General features: G+C 37.8%; 1 pseudogene; it reads left to right on the forward strand.

Moving 5' to 3' along the window:
• The first annotated feature begins 13,900 nt into the window (after positions 1-13,900).
• LOC125864553 (uncharacterized) lies at positions 13,901-14,425 on the forward strand (annotated as a pseudogene).
• The last annotated feature ends 1,153 nt before the right edge of the window (positions 14,426-15,578 follow it).

The following is a 15,578-nucleotide window of genomic DNA, read 5'->3' on the forward strand; positions in this document are numbered from 1 at the left end:
GGGCTGTCTAGATAAGTAAAGTCAAAACTGGATTTTAGAAGGGTATTATGATCTTTTCACAATCCAATTAATTAATTTTGTTTCTGGTAATTAAGTTGGGGTCTAAACTGATTGAATTCAGTTTACACTTTTGAAATTAGAGTTAGGGTTTTGAGAGAAGAGAAAAGAAGAGGAGAAAAGAGAACGAGAAGCAAGGAAATTGTCAAGTTCTTAAAGCTAAGATCGTAGATTTCGTCAAGAGGTGATCCCTACGAGGTATGTGAGATAACATAGCGTTGGGTTAGTTCACCCACGCGCCAATCATGATTTATTTCAGCGTATTTTTCGTTCTTGAGATTAAAGAAATTGAGTTCTTGATGAATATTATTGAAAGTTTCGTTTGAATCTTGATTGATGAGTTGTTGAGGAGTTATTGATGTAGTTTCATGATATTTAGAGGTTGTTTTTTAGTAGATTCTTCCATATTTTGGTTATGTATTCGAATCTAAGTGTTTGGGGAAAGAACCAATCGAAACTAGAAGTTTTAGAGTTGAAAAACGACCAAGAAAAATTGGAGTGTACTGTACAGGGGTCTGGGGCGCTGCGCCAGCCAAAGCGCCCCATTTTGTGTTCTGAAATTTTGCCCTTGGGGAACCGCACCAGCCAGCGCTCCCCAATTTCAGCTCTGAAGTTTTAGGTCTGGTGCCCCGCGCCATTCAGAGCACCAGGGACGCTAAGTTTTCTACTTCTTTCCACATCTTTCCGTACTAGTTCCCTTGAAACGTACCTATGTTTCCTAGTTGATTCCTACACTCTAAGGTACCTCTAAACAACATGGAATCATCAATAACATGAGATCATGAGCCTTGAATCCATAATTCAATTCAAGGAAAGTTAAGAGTCAAGTCAAGAAAAGTTACGAGTCAAGTCAAGAGAAGTTTATAGAGTTTTCCAAAAGTCTTTTTCAAACGTTGTAACTTTGTTTTAAGACTTGAGTTTTGAGCTCAGTAAAAAAGTAAGGATTGAAGTTCATTTCTTCAAAAGAGTATATCGGGACTATGTATTCCCAAAGAGTAAAATGTTTTCACATTTAAACAAGAAAGGAAACCTTCATTTCCAAAAAGTCTTTGAGCTAATTTTCAGTAAAGAGTAAATGCTTTCACAATTAAGCAAGAGAGGAAACCTTGTTTTCAAGAGAGCCTTTGAGCTAAGTTTTGAGCAATTATCTCAAATCATAGAGTTATGTTTTTAAACATATTGAGCTAGTAAATTTTGGGAGTAGTATTGAGCACCGATATGGGGGAGAGTTTAGACAACTCCATGCCCCCCTAAACCATGTAGTCATCATGGGTAGAAAAGGGTCATACATTTTAGATGATTCCTTAGTACTTTTTATCATAGCTTAGTGGATCCACTTAGTAGTCAAGTTTTATACCCTCGGCAAGGTATAGGACGACCCTGGCAGCGTGAGGCAAAACATTGTATCATCACAATAGCTTTTAAGTGATGGTTGTCGGTTAGAGAAACTCCCACAGAAGTATTTTGTATTCTTATACACACAGAGTTAATTGTATTTTTTATATACATTCATAGTTTACATTGTATCATTGCATACATACAGAGTTACTATTGTATTTCTAAATACACATAGTTGTTATCCATATTTTTAAAAGTTTTTCTTTATATTGCACTTGGTTATACTGATTTATATTGAAATGAGTTGAGTTGAGACCAGGTTTGTTCTTCAGTTCCTTTCAAGTTTATGTCTTATTTTAGAATTCCCCTCGCATGCTCGTACATTCAATGTGTTGATGCCATTTGGCATGCATTTTTTAATGATCCAGATATAGGTAACTAGGATCAACATCCAGCGCATCGTTGATTCTAGTTGAGCTCTAGAATTTGTTGGTGAGCCTTCTTGCTTTCGGAGGATCCTTTTATATTGTTTTTCAATATTTAGTTTATTAGGATGTTGTAGGTCTTGTCTCGACATCCATCTCAGTTATTAGAGGTTTCATAGATAGACAGTCAAATGTTAGTTCTTCAGTCTTTTCATTTGCATTCTATTATGTATATACTTGATTTTCCACTTTGGCCAGTGAATGTTATTTTAATACATTCTCAGTTATCTTTGAGCTTTCAGTTTACTTTTGAAAGTACAGTTATGTTGAGTTAAGTCTTTCGCTGAGTAAGTAAGCTAGGCCAAGGGTTCGCTTGGGGCCAGCAATGGTTCTCGAGTTCCAGTCCCGCCCAGGGTGTAAGCTCGAGGCATGATAAACTTTGTATCAGAGCACAGAGTTCAAGAGTCCTATGGATTATATGTAGCCGTGTCTGTAGAGTCCTAGTTCTTGGTGTGAAGCGCACCACATCTATAATTAGGAGGCTGGAACACTTAGGAATACTCTCACTTCTTTCATACTCATTTCGTGCGTTAGAGTTTGATCTTTAAAATGTTTCTTCTAACTCGTGCTTGTGCGTATCTTTCAGATCATACCTCCACGAAGAGTTATCCGAGGTCGTCCGGCTATGAGAAATGTTGAACCACAGGAACTAGGGGTACCTAATGCACCATAAGTGCAACCCTAAGAGGAGGTCACGAATGTCAAATTCTGTGAAACTATTCGGATGCTGAGCCAAATTGTGACCAATCAAGCTGGGCAATAAAGAAGGAATCGTCATGAAGTGGCTGATACTTCAAGGATCTGTGAGTTCTTAAGGATGAACCTACCAAGCTTTACAGATTCAAGTATTACTGAGGATCCATAGAATTTTGTTGAAGAGCCTCAGAAGGTTTTCGAGATCATGAATGTTGTTGATGCTGAGAGGGTGAAACTAGTTGCATACCAAATGAAGGGTGTCGCTAGGATATAGTTCAACCAATGGAAGAAGAACCGAGCTGAGGGAGCACCATCTGGGAGTTGGGCTTGTTTTGAGGAGGCCTTCTTGGGGAGTTTCTTTCCCCAAGAACTGAGAGAGGTTAAGGTACGAGAGTTTCTCACTCTTAAACATGATTCTTTCACACAACTTTCCTGATATGCTCCAGAGATGGTTGCTGACATGAGGAGCAGGATGCGTTTATTCGTTGCTGGGTTGTCTTGCCTATCAAGTAAGGAAAGCAAGGCAGTTATGTTGATAGGTAATATGGACATAGCAAGGCAAATGATCCATGTGCAACAAGTTGAGGAGGACAAGCTGAAGGATAGTGAAAAGTTTAAGAATAAGAGTGCTAAGACATCAGGGAATGAGTTCGGGCAGCAGAAGAGTAATGTCAACCGGTCATCCTTTCAACAGAAACAAAAGGGACCTGCTCCATCATCTGCTATTGCACTTGCACCAAAGAACAAAGGTGAGTACAATAGTTAGAATTTCAGAGCTAAACCTACATATTATCAAGGTAGTATGACACAAGGGGGTAGTAAGCCTCATGCATGTGCTAAGTGTGGTAGGAACCACTCAGGGATGTGTCATAATGGCTCCACTGGTTGCTTCAAGTGTGGCTAGAACGGTCATTTTGTGAGAGAATGTCCAAAGAACAAGCAGGGTAATGGTAATGGGGGCAATAGAGCCCAGTCTTTTTCAGTTGCTCCATTAGACAGAGTTGCATCTAGAGAAGCTACTTCAGGGGCAGACGGAGAAGGTAACTGTATTTATGCTATCACTAATCGCCAAGAGCAAAGAGGATTCTTCATATATTGTCATTGGTATGATCCAAGTCTATAACTAATGTTTACGCTTTGCTAGATCCAGGAGCGAGTTAATCTTTTGTAACTCCATATGTTGTTATGAATTTCGATGTTCTTCCTGAGCAACTTCTTGATCTCTTTAATGTTTCCATACATGTTGGTAAGTCTATTCTAGCAGAGAGTTTATCGTGATTGTACCATTTCCGTCAATCACAGGAGTACCATGGCTGATTTAGTTGAGTTAGACATGATAGATTTTGATGTCATTCTAGGTATGGACTGGCTTCATATTTGTTATGCCTCAGTAGATTGTAGAACTCAAGTAGTCAAGTTCCAATTTCCAAATGAGCCAGTCTTAGAGTGGAAAAGTAGTTCAACAGTGCCTAAGGGTCATTTTATTTTGTACCTTAGGGAAATAAAGTTAGTTTCCAAGAGGTGTGTCTATTACTTAGTTTGAGTTAATGACTCTAATGTTGAGATACCTCTTATTCAATCAGTTTCAGTAGTAAAAGAGTTTCCAGAAGTCTTTTCAAATGGTCTTTCTGGAGTCCCTCTAGAGAGAGAAATAGACTTCGAAATAGACCTTCTTCTAGATACTCGTCCTATATCTATTCCGCCATATAGGATGGAACCAACAGAGTTGAAAGAGTAGTTGAAAGATCTCCTAGAGAAAGGTTTCATTCGACCAAGTGTCTCGCCTTGGGATGCTCCGATCTTGTTTTTGAGAAAGAAGGATGGTTCCCTTAGGATGTGTATAGATTACCATCAGTTGAACAAGGTTACCATCAAGAAAGTCTCTCGACAGCGGGAATAGGAGATTATCGATAAGCCAGATGCTTCGCGAACCCTATTCAACTTTAAGGCATTTCGTTGCGTCGAGTTATTGTTGTTCATATTATCTGAAATCCATTTTCAATCCTCACGAATCGCGAATACGGGAGTTGCTACTGAGTACTGAGTGAACGGGCGAAAGGAGATTGGAGAGAAATTTGTTCCACCTTCATCGCATATAAATGGCTTGGCGAACTCAAGAGCACATTTGTCAGAGACTAGCTACCTTTCAACCGATATAGTTAGGTCATAGTTAGGTCGCAGTCCTATCAGGGGGTCGTATACATGTTTGCAACCTTTTCGTCGGTGATAACAATGTCGTCACCAAGAATGACTTTTTGAAAACCTTTGCCCTCTATATACTTTATATACTTTCTCAGCCGCACACTAGCATACTAGCATATGGTGAGTTAGTTTAAATTCTTAACAACACATTGACTCTTCAGAAAAAGATACTGCATGGTTTCCACTGTTGGTCGATTACAACACCAAGACCTTGAGGGCATTGTATATCCAAGTCTTGTCAGAATGTCATCCAAAGAAAGGAAGTTAGCAATGCCACACTCTCCATGAGAAGAAAGATATCTTAATTGGCAACCATAATGCTCTAACGCACGTCGTTATGGCGCTTTGGAACACTGTTGATCGCCAATTCCAGTTTTTTCTTATGTAGTGGAAACGCCCTACAATCTGAAGTTTTATGCTTCAGGCAAGAAATGTTCTTGGTGGATGCAGGACTTGGGACCCCCAGAATTTGTATGCAATATGAGCTTACAGGGGTGCCAATCAACTGAGCCACCATGTTTGAGAATAGGAGTGAAACTTGCACGTGTGGTTCTGGCCGGGCTTTCCTGAGGTATCTAATAACCTTGCTTCTGCTTGCCGCGCACCTCTCCTAACTATTGCCCATTTATTCTGGAATAATCTTTTTAGGAGGGACAATTTTACATATTTCTGCCAAATCATTCTATTATTAAGTACGACTGGTACCATTTTGATGTATTTCAATTCTTTCGAACAAGAGAGGTTTGATGCTTTTGAATCCATTGTATTAATTCCACTTCTTACTCGCGGTATGAAATCACGTACTTCTGAGGAGGTCTGACTGACAGAGCTTGGTTTTTCTTCCTCTCCTTTCAGTCTAGTGACTTAGTTCTGTTGGAGTAAGAGCTCTTGCTGGAATGCCTTCACCACCAAATATTGCATCAAGAGCTTCTATTGCATCAACTTTTATTGAACACTATACAATTTCGAAAAGAAGGAGCTTTGTCGTCGAGAGAAAAAAAAAGGCAATTACTTCACTTTACTCGAGCTAATCAGGCTTACTCTAACAGAACTAGGACCGTCTGAAATTTGGGTCAAATGTCTCAGACGTTTTCTCCCAATCTATAAATATTTATAGGGCCCACGACCCATTAAATCAAAGGTTTACGAGTCTAGTTTCCAACGCATCAAATGGTTTGTTCATACGACTTTAGAATAGAGAGATATTCACATTTTCGCGAGACTGCGCAAGCAAGCACGTGAGGTGGGTCCCCTAAGTCGGTGGAAGCTTATAAAATAGCATCTTCTTTATTTTTCTTCATTCAAACTCGTAAGAAACCCACGAAAATCAGAGAAATTATCCTTAAATCATCCTTGTGTGTTCATAATCTCTTCTTAGCTCCTTATCGAAAATTGCCCTACTTGGCGAGCTCGTCGTTTTGGTATAGTTTTCATGGTGAATTGATCGGTGTAGCTCCTTAGAGGCTGTGACAGCAGAGTTTTTTTAGTGGTTTGATTCTATTTAAGTGTTCTGGGTATGTAAAGAAAGGTAGGAACCATCTTTTATTAGTTTATGGATACCTTAGGTCTTGGATAGTAATTTACGATAGGAATTCGTATCGATTGTCGTAGTAATTCTTGTCCTTAATTACTGATTGATTTTACCTTTTTTTAGTATTGTAGTGGTGCGGACAGAGGTATTTTCAGCATAAATTATAAAGGAAAAGGTATGGTAAGGCTATTCCCTTCATTCGGCATATTTCCTTAGAGCTTGGGAGTGATATAGTAAGGTAGTTAATGTTGGTGATCTTGTGGATGTAATTGTGAATGGTTGGTTGATTGAGTGGTTATAAACCCTCATTATAGGGACTCATAATCCGTTAAAGAACAATCATTAGTTAGGAACGACTTGAAAACTATAAATATATATATTGTTTATGGCTAAATTGCTCACCTTTAGCTTATTCAATTGTTTGTTGTCGCCCATGGGGCTATTGTGGTTAGTTGTTGAGCTATAAACTGCCTATGGGGCTATGATGTTGTCTAATAGGACTATGTTATTGCCTAAGAGGGCTATGTGTTGCCCACGGGGCTATATTGATGCCAAAGAGTGTTATGTGTTGCCTACGGGGCTATTTTGATGCCAGAGAGGGTTATGTGTTGCCTACAGGACTATGTGATGCAAAAGAGGGTTGTGTGCTTCCCATAGAGCTATGATGTTGCCTAAGAGGGCTATGCACTGACTACGGGGATATATCATTGCCAAAAAGGGCTATGTGACTTTTTACAAAGACAAGGGGCTACCGATAGGGTTATGTAGATTGATTTGGCACCTTCTGGGCTTATGGGGGCCTAGGTAGGTGGTATGTTGTTTGTACCTACCGAGCTTATGGGGGTTTGGTTAGGTTGTTTTTTGATCATTATTGTATATTTTAGATTCAATAGTGGGTGAGCATGCTTATCTAAATTTGATTTCCTCACCTGATTGCTTTTGGAATATTATGATACTTACTCATTTAGTCTATAGTCTTTCATACTCTGTACATTATTTTGTACTGACGCCCCATTGCCTGGGAGCGCTGCATTCATTTATGCAGGACCCGACATACGACCCATTAGACCTTCTCAGCAGCAGGATTGACTTCTATCTGATTGGCTAACCCCTTTCCTCCGGAGCTGCTAGAGTTGGGATGTTTGTTAGCTTTTGTTGTATATATTTTTATGGGTAGGCTGGGGCCCTGTCCTGCCAATCTTTAATACTCTTAAAGGCTTGCAGACTAGTGTGTGGGGTGTACAACTACATTATGGCCATGATGGCCTAGTTTGATGGTTTGTTGCTGCTTGTTAGCTGTTTGATGTATTGTATTGATATATACCTACTTTCAGTTTCGATATAGAGATCATGGTGGCCTTGACGGGCCATCAGGACTTCTGTGCTAGTTGGCTATTTCTTTATATGAACTTTTGGGAGTAGCTGTTTCTTTTATAGATCTGTTGATAGGGGCCTTGTCGGTAGATGGCTTAATTTTAAGCCGAGATATACTTGTTTGTTTTATTGATTGCGTGTGGCTACCATACGCTAGTAGCAAATGGTTCAGCAAGGTCAACTCGGGCCTGAATTCTAGCATTAGGAGCTAGTTACACCCCTTGAGTTTGAGGCGTGACAATATGAAGAAGAGATACCCATATATCTTCCAATCCGGAGAAGTTCCAAATTAAGGTACTAATCCTTTTCATGGTATTTATTTATAAGTTGGCATGTTCTTTTAACATTTTGCTTGTTGGGTGTTTGAACTGAATGTTAGGTGTTACATCCTTAGCCTACTAAGATTGATCTCATTCGAGGACGAATGTTCCCAAGGGGGAGATATTGTAACATCCCATAACAAGAAAGAGCTAGAATTAGAATGGTATTGTGGTCCTTTCACCACCCAATTAATTAATTTCATTTTTGGTAATTAAGTTGGGGTCTAAACTGAATGGATTCAGTTTACGCTTTTGAATTAAAGTTAGGGTTTTGAGAGAAGAGAAAAGAAGAGGAGAAAAGAGAAGGAGAAGCAAGAAAATCGTGAAGTTCTTGAATCTAAGATCGTGGATTTCGTCAAGGGGTGATCCTTACAAGGTATGTGAGATCACATAGCATTGGGTTAGTTCACCCACGCGCTAATCATGATTTATTTCAGTATATTGTCATTCTTGAGATTAGACAATTGAGTTCTTGATTGATGAGTTGTTGAGGAGTTATTGATGTAGTTTCATGATATTAGAGGTTGTTTTTTAGTAGACTCTTGCATACTTTGGTTATGTATTCGAATCTAAGTGTTTGGGGAAAGAACCAATTGAAACTAGAGGTTTTAGAGTTGAAAAATGACTAAGAAAAATTAGAGTTTTCTAGGTTGGGGTCTGGGGCGCTGCACCAGCCAGAGCGCCCTATTTTGTGTTCTGAAATTTTGCCCTTGGAGCGCTGCGCCAGCCAGCGCGCCCCAACTTCAGCTCTGAAGTTTTGGGTCTGGCGCCCTACGCCACTCAGAGCACCAGGGACGCCAGGTCTTCTACTTCTTCCCACATCTTTCCGTACTAGTTCCCTTGAAAAATACCTATGTTTCATAGTTGATTCCTACACTCTAAGGTACGTCTAAACAACATGAAATCATCAATAACATGAGATCATGAGCCTTGAATCCATAATTCAATTCAAGGAAAGTTAAGAGTCAAGTCAAGAGAAGTTCATAGAGTTTTTCAAACGTTTTAACTTTGTTTTAAAACTTGAGTTTTGAGTTCAGTAAAGAGTAAGTATTGAAGTTCATTTCTTCAAAAGAGTATATCGGGACTATGTATTCCCAAAGAATAAAATATTTTCACATTTAAGCAAAAAAGGAAACCTTGATTTCCAAATAGCCTTTGAGCTAGTTTTCAGTAAAGAGTAAATGCTTTCACAATTAAGCAAAAGAGGAAACCTTGATTTCCAAGAGAGCCTTTGATCTAAGTTTTGAGCAATTAGCTCAAACTAGAGAGTTATGTTTTTAAACATATTGAGCTAGTATATTTTGGGAGTAATATTGAGCACCGATATGAGGGAGAGTTTAGACAACTCTCAGCCCCCATAAAGCATGTTGCCATCATGGGCATAAAAGGGTCATACTTTTTAGATGATTCCTTAGTGCTTTTAGCATAGCTTAGTGGATCTACTTAGTAGTCAGGTTCTATACCCTCGGTAAGGTATAGTACGGCCATGGCAGTGTGAGGTAAAACGTTGTATCATCACAATAGCTCTTAAGTGATGGTTGTAGGTTAGAGAAACTCCCACAAAAGTATTTTGTATTCTTATATACATAGATTTAATTGTATTTTTATATACATTCAGAGTTTACATTGTATCATTGCATACATACAGAGTTACTATTGTATTTCTAAATACACAGAGTTGTTATCCATGTTTTAAAAAGCTTTTCTTTATGTTGCACTTGTTTATACTGATTTATATTGAAATGAGTTCAGTTCAGTTCAGTTAAGTTGAGAACATGTTTGTTCTTTAGTTCCTTTCAGCTTATGTCTTGTTTTAAAATTCCCCTCATATGCTTGTACATTCAATGTACTGATGTCATTTGGCCTGCATCTTTTAATGATGCAGATATAGGTAACCAAGATCATCATCCAGCGCATCGTTGATTCTAGTTTAGATCCAGAGTTTGTTGGTGAGCCTCCTTGCTTCCAGAGGATCCCTTTTTATTGGTTTTCAGTATTTAGTTCATTAGGATGTCGTGGGTCTTGTCCCGACATCCATCTCAGTTATTAGAGGCTTCAAAGATAGACAGTCAGATGTTAGTTCTTTAGTCTTTTCATCTTCATTCTATTATGTTGAGACTTGAGTTGCCACTTTGGCCAGTGAATGTTATTTTAATACATTCTCAGTTATCTTTGAGCTTTCAGTTTACTTTTGAAAGTACGGTTATGTTGAGTTAAGTCTTCCGCTGAGTAAGTAAGCCAGACTAAGGGTTCTCTTAGGGCCATCAATAGTTCTCGAGTGTCAGTCCAGCCCAGCCCAGGATGTAGGCTCGGGGTGTGACAATGATGACTTTTACTCTGATAACTTTAAGATGGTATCATGCGTGATAGTAGAATTTGGTCCCCCACCTAAATATATTGGGGCCATGTGATAAAATTCCTAGATGTAGATATTGATAGGATATCTTATTTTGAGTTGAGGGACTACATAAAGAAACTAGGATATACAATAGATTGTGAGTTTTTCATCAAGTGGGATTGGTTATTGGTCCTTGTTGATAATGATAAGGTTATATTTGACCTTTTCAATATGATAAATGATAGGGATACAATTAGGGTGTATGTTTTTCATGGGGTTAGTGAAGCTAATCAGGCCCCACTTGAATTGCAGTTTGTCCCCAATGTGAGTAATAGTGGGGTAGGTGAGGAATCTTTTAACGAGGCTTCTAACCATAATAATCAGCCTCCTACTTCTACTTTTCCTTCCAACCCTACAATTGGTCCTTCTGAAACTTCCAACACTTTATTTGAAGATCAGCCTACTACTGTGCCTCAATCATCTCCTTCTATTGTGCCTCCACTATCTCCTTCTTCCAATGTGCCTCCACCCTCTCCTTCTACTGTGCCTCTTCCTTCTTATGTACCTTCATCTGATCCTATAATAGATAATGATCCAACTGATGATGAAGTGGAAGATAAATCAGGATATAAAGGGGATACTAATGAAGATACTGCAGTTGACAGAGATTTCCATCAAGAGTATATAGATATAAAGGCAGGCAAGAGGTATTTAAAAGGTCACAAAGGGGTAGTAGAGGTACTACTTCATATCAAATTAATGTTGATGAAAAGGGTCCAGATATAGGGTATGATGAGATAAATATTGGTATTAGGGAAAGCTTAGTTGGTAAGCTAGGAGGTGATCAACCTTACCATCTAAGTGATGAAGCTCTTAGCTTTGAAATAGATGATAAAACCTGGGGAGATGGTGAAAAGGTTGATCAAGTAGTGCATAAACATGTTAGAAGAAAGAAACCCCAAATAGAGTTGTGTTTGATTAAACTTCTGAAAAGGTTGTTTGGGAATTAGGACTGATTTTTGGAAGTGTTGAAGAATTTAGAGTGGCGGTGACAACATATGCAGTCCAAGAACATATTCAAATTGAAAAATATGTGAATAATCCTGGCAGAGTTAAAGTGAGATATTGTAAAGAGACTTGTCCTTGGTTGTTGTGTAAAGAGACTTGTCCTTGGTTATTGTGTGCAAGTAAGGATAAAACTAGTGGAGATTTTATAGTTAAAAGATACAACCATGTCCATAAATGTTTGACATCAACTCATAACTATCTTTGCAACTCAAAGTTTTTGGCCACCAAATACAAAGAAAGAATAACTCAACAGCCAAACATCAGCATTCTGGAGTATGGTAAGATTTTTTATTATAAAGATGAGATTTTAAGGAGTAATCTAGGTAGTACTTGTGTAGTGAAGGTTGGAGAAGAAGATGAAACTGGGCATAATTTTTTTGAAGGATTTTATGTTTGCTTCAATGCTTTTAAGAAAGCATTTTTTAGAGGTGTTAGGAGATTGATTGGTTTTGATGGGTGTTTTCTCAAAGGTGTGTGTAAAGGCCAGTTGTTAGTGGCAATTTGTAGAGATGGAAACAACCAAATGCTGCCTATTGCTTGGGCAGTTGTTGAGGTTGAGAATCAGTTTACCTGGACATGGTTTCTTGAACTAGTGAAGAAAGATCTTGATCTTGGAAAAGGGCAACAACTATCTATCATTATTGATATGCAAAAGGTAAGACCTTTATTGTCTTACTGTTTTATTGTGTTTTTTAGTTTTGCATTTTAATTATTCTTTTTCTGTTATGTTTCTTTGTTAGGGTCTAGAAATTGTTGTTCAAGATGTATTGCCACTGGTTGAACACAGAAAATGTGCAAGACATGTTCTTGCAAATTGGTGTAAAAACTGGAAAGGAATTGAAAAAACANTTGGTTTTGATGGGTGTTTTCTCAAAGGTGTGTGTAAAGGCCAGTTGTTAGTGGCAGTTTGTAGATATGGAAACAACCAAATGCTACCTATTGCTTGGGCAGTTGTTGAGGTTGAGAATCAGTTTACCTGGACATGGTTTCTTGAACTAGTGAAGAATGATCTTGATCTTGGAAAAGGGCATCAACTATCTATCATTATTGATATGCAAAAGGTAAGACCTTTATTGTCTTACTGTTTTATTGTGTTTTTTAGTTTTGCATTTTAATTATTCTTTTTCTGTTATGTTTCTTTGTTAGGGACTAGAAATTGTTGTTCAAGATGTATTGCCACTGGTTGAACACAGAAAATGTGCAAGACATGTTCTTGCAAATTTGTGTAAAAACTGGAAAGAAATTGAAAGACGAAGAGTATTTTGGAGGATTGCCAATCCACATTTGAAGCTGGGTTGAAGGATAATATACATGCAATGAAGAAATTAGGAAAAGAATGTTTGGATGATCTTTTATGGTTCAACTTGGATACATGGTGCAATAAGTATTTTCAAGACTATAGCAAATGTGATGTTGTGGACAACAATATGGCAGAAAGCTTTAATGCTTGGATATTGCCTGCAAGGTATAAAACAATCATCACAATGCTTGAGGAGATAAGGGTGAGATGATGAAAAGAATTAGTGATTTGAGAGAGTTCTCAAACACTTGGATCACTGATATATCTCATATGTCTTTGAAGATTTTGCAAGAAAATATTGAAGAGTCTATGCAATGTAACTTGACTTGAAATGAAGAAAGAGGTTTTGAGATTAAACACCATGGATTTACACATATTGTGGACGTTGTTAGTAGGAGTTGTAGTTGCAGATCTTGGCAGCTCAGGGGGATTCCTTGTCCTCATGGTGTTGCTTCCCTTCATTACAAGAAGTTGGAACCAATCAATTTTGTGGCTAGTTGTTATAGCAAGGAAACCTACCTCAACACATATGTCCATTTTATTCAGTCAATGAATAACATGAAAATGTGGCCAAACATCAAATAATTCAATTGTAAAGCCACCAAAGATCAAGAAGATGCCTGGAAGACCAAGTAAGGTTAGAAGAAAAGAAGCAAATGAAAGCAAAAAAACTGGAAAGCTTATCAAAAGAGGTGTTGTTATGACTTGTAGCAAATGTGGTACACAAGGACACAATAAAAGAGGATGTCCTACAAGAAATCAAGTTGGTCCAAGTCAATCAACTGAACCATCTTCTTAGGCAAGAGGTACTGGTCCAAGTCAGTCAGCTGAACCATTTTCTCAGACATGGATACTTTTATTTGTTACTTTCAAATGTAAGTTATATGTACATGTATACGTATTGATATATCAATATATAGGCTACTAAAAGAGCAGCAGTAGGCAACAACAAGGGGTAGTAGTTCAACTCAATCAGCTAGAGCTTCTTCACATTCCACCACAAATAATGAAAATGGTAGAGGAAGAGGCACAAGAACTGCTACAAACACAAAGGTAATATATCTAATTATTCTATCATTTATAGACAACATAAATATGATTTAATATTTTGGTTTCAAAGTACAGACTGTAAATGGTAGAGGGAGAGGTAGAGGTAGAGGTAGATGAGCAGGAACAAGTAGATGAAGAGGAATGTCTCAAGAAAGAAATGTGAATGAAAGACTAGGTAGAGGAAGAGGAATGACTCAACATATAGTCAAACTAGTTCTGAAGTAACCTGCAGTGGAAGAGGCCTAGAAAGAGGGAAGAGACCAATAGAACATGAGGACATCAGTGGAGGACAAACAGGACCTTTTAAAAGGCCAAGAATAATAGGTGTTGGCATATACCAAGCTCTCAATGTAAGTTTACAATTGTCAATGCAAGCCTAAATATCTTTTGATTTGAATGTGTATTTATTTGACTAAGTAGCCTAGATTGCCAAGTAGAAGAGTCATCAATACTAGTACAAGAGTGACAGAGAGGGCTAATGTTGTTACTGGTGATATTGGCTACACACCAGTACGTGGATTCAAATGGAAGGGGAAGACAACTATTACCTGTAGCAATCTAGAAAGAATGAGGGCTGAAAAGGTTATCCAAACTAGGTTTGCAGCTACTGCTAATAGCCAAAGCCAAACAAGTTCAAGTTGGAAGACTCTTGTGCCATGGAAGTAGGGCATTTTGATGTTGTCTTGTTCATTTTGATAAATAAATTTTAATTTTGTATATTTTGGTGTTACTTTTGGTTGGAATCAAACTCAATTTTGCATGTAACCAAACAAAACTTGAGTGATTATGTTGCAATGAAGTCCTCTTTTTGATCAGTTTTTTTGTTCCCCTTTTATTTGTAGTTGAACATATTTTTGAAGTTTCTCAGATGGTTACCACAATAATATAGACAACCAAATACATTAACAACTTGTTCAAATCATAATTTGTTCGACAACAAAGACCAACAAAAACTTGAGCATTCAACAACTTCCATCCGTCAAGTTACACACACCTACAACTAGAAAGATCAAGACAATTAGCTTCTAGTTACACACACCTACAACTTCAAAAAGTTGAAAGTAACTAAAGATGTCTATGGCAATTTTGGTTGCACACACCTACAACTTCCATCCTTCACATTCTTGGTTAGACTTAAAAAAAGAAAACACACAATAACGATCGAGACAATTAGCTTCAAGTTACAACATTTGCTCTTCTTTTTCTCCTTCATCACGACTTGGTTACTTTCAACACGACTTTCATAGCATGTCAATGCTTCTTCTAACTCCTTAATTCTCTTTGCCAATCTCGAAATAGCATACTCGGATCGTATATCAACATCTTCACGATCCCTTTATCTAAAGAAGTTGCACGCATCCTCCTAAAATACGCAAAAAATAAATTAAAGAAAAATACATAAGCAAAAGATCTCCGGAAAAGAATTAGGAAACATACACGATAGTGTGGACAAGACCAAAATCTTCGATCTGGATTATGTTCCGACCATGAAGTTTACATTGATAGTAAGTCACTATGTTTGCATCGCAATTTCACTCACAATATTGGATCATTCCCATCATACAAATACGATTCAACATTTCATTTGACATTTTCAGTCGAAACCTAATCATAAAATTAAGAAGAAATTAAATCATAAAAAATTTCAAATTAACGCTTTCTACTAGAAATTAAAAGATAAAACGAATTACTACCTTATTTTCTTGGGGAAGATGATGAATTCGTCAAACAGAAAGCACCAACGTTGATCTTGCTATGAAAAAAAATAGGAAATCGAAAAATTAGGGCTACCAACGGCTATTGTGGGTTTAAAGTTGGG

Source organism: Solanum stenotomum, chromosome 1 (genome assembly GCF_019186545.1).
Source record: "Solanum stenotomum isolate F172 chromosome 1, ASM1918654v1, whole genome shotgun sequence".
Classification (NCBI taxonomy): Eukaryota; Viridiplantae; Streptophyta; class Magnoliopsida; order Solanales; family Solanaceae; genus Solanum; species Solanum stenotomum.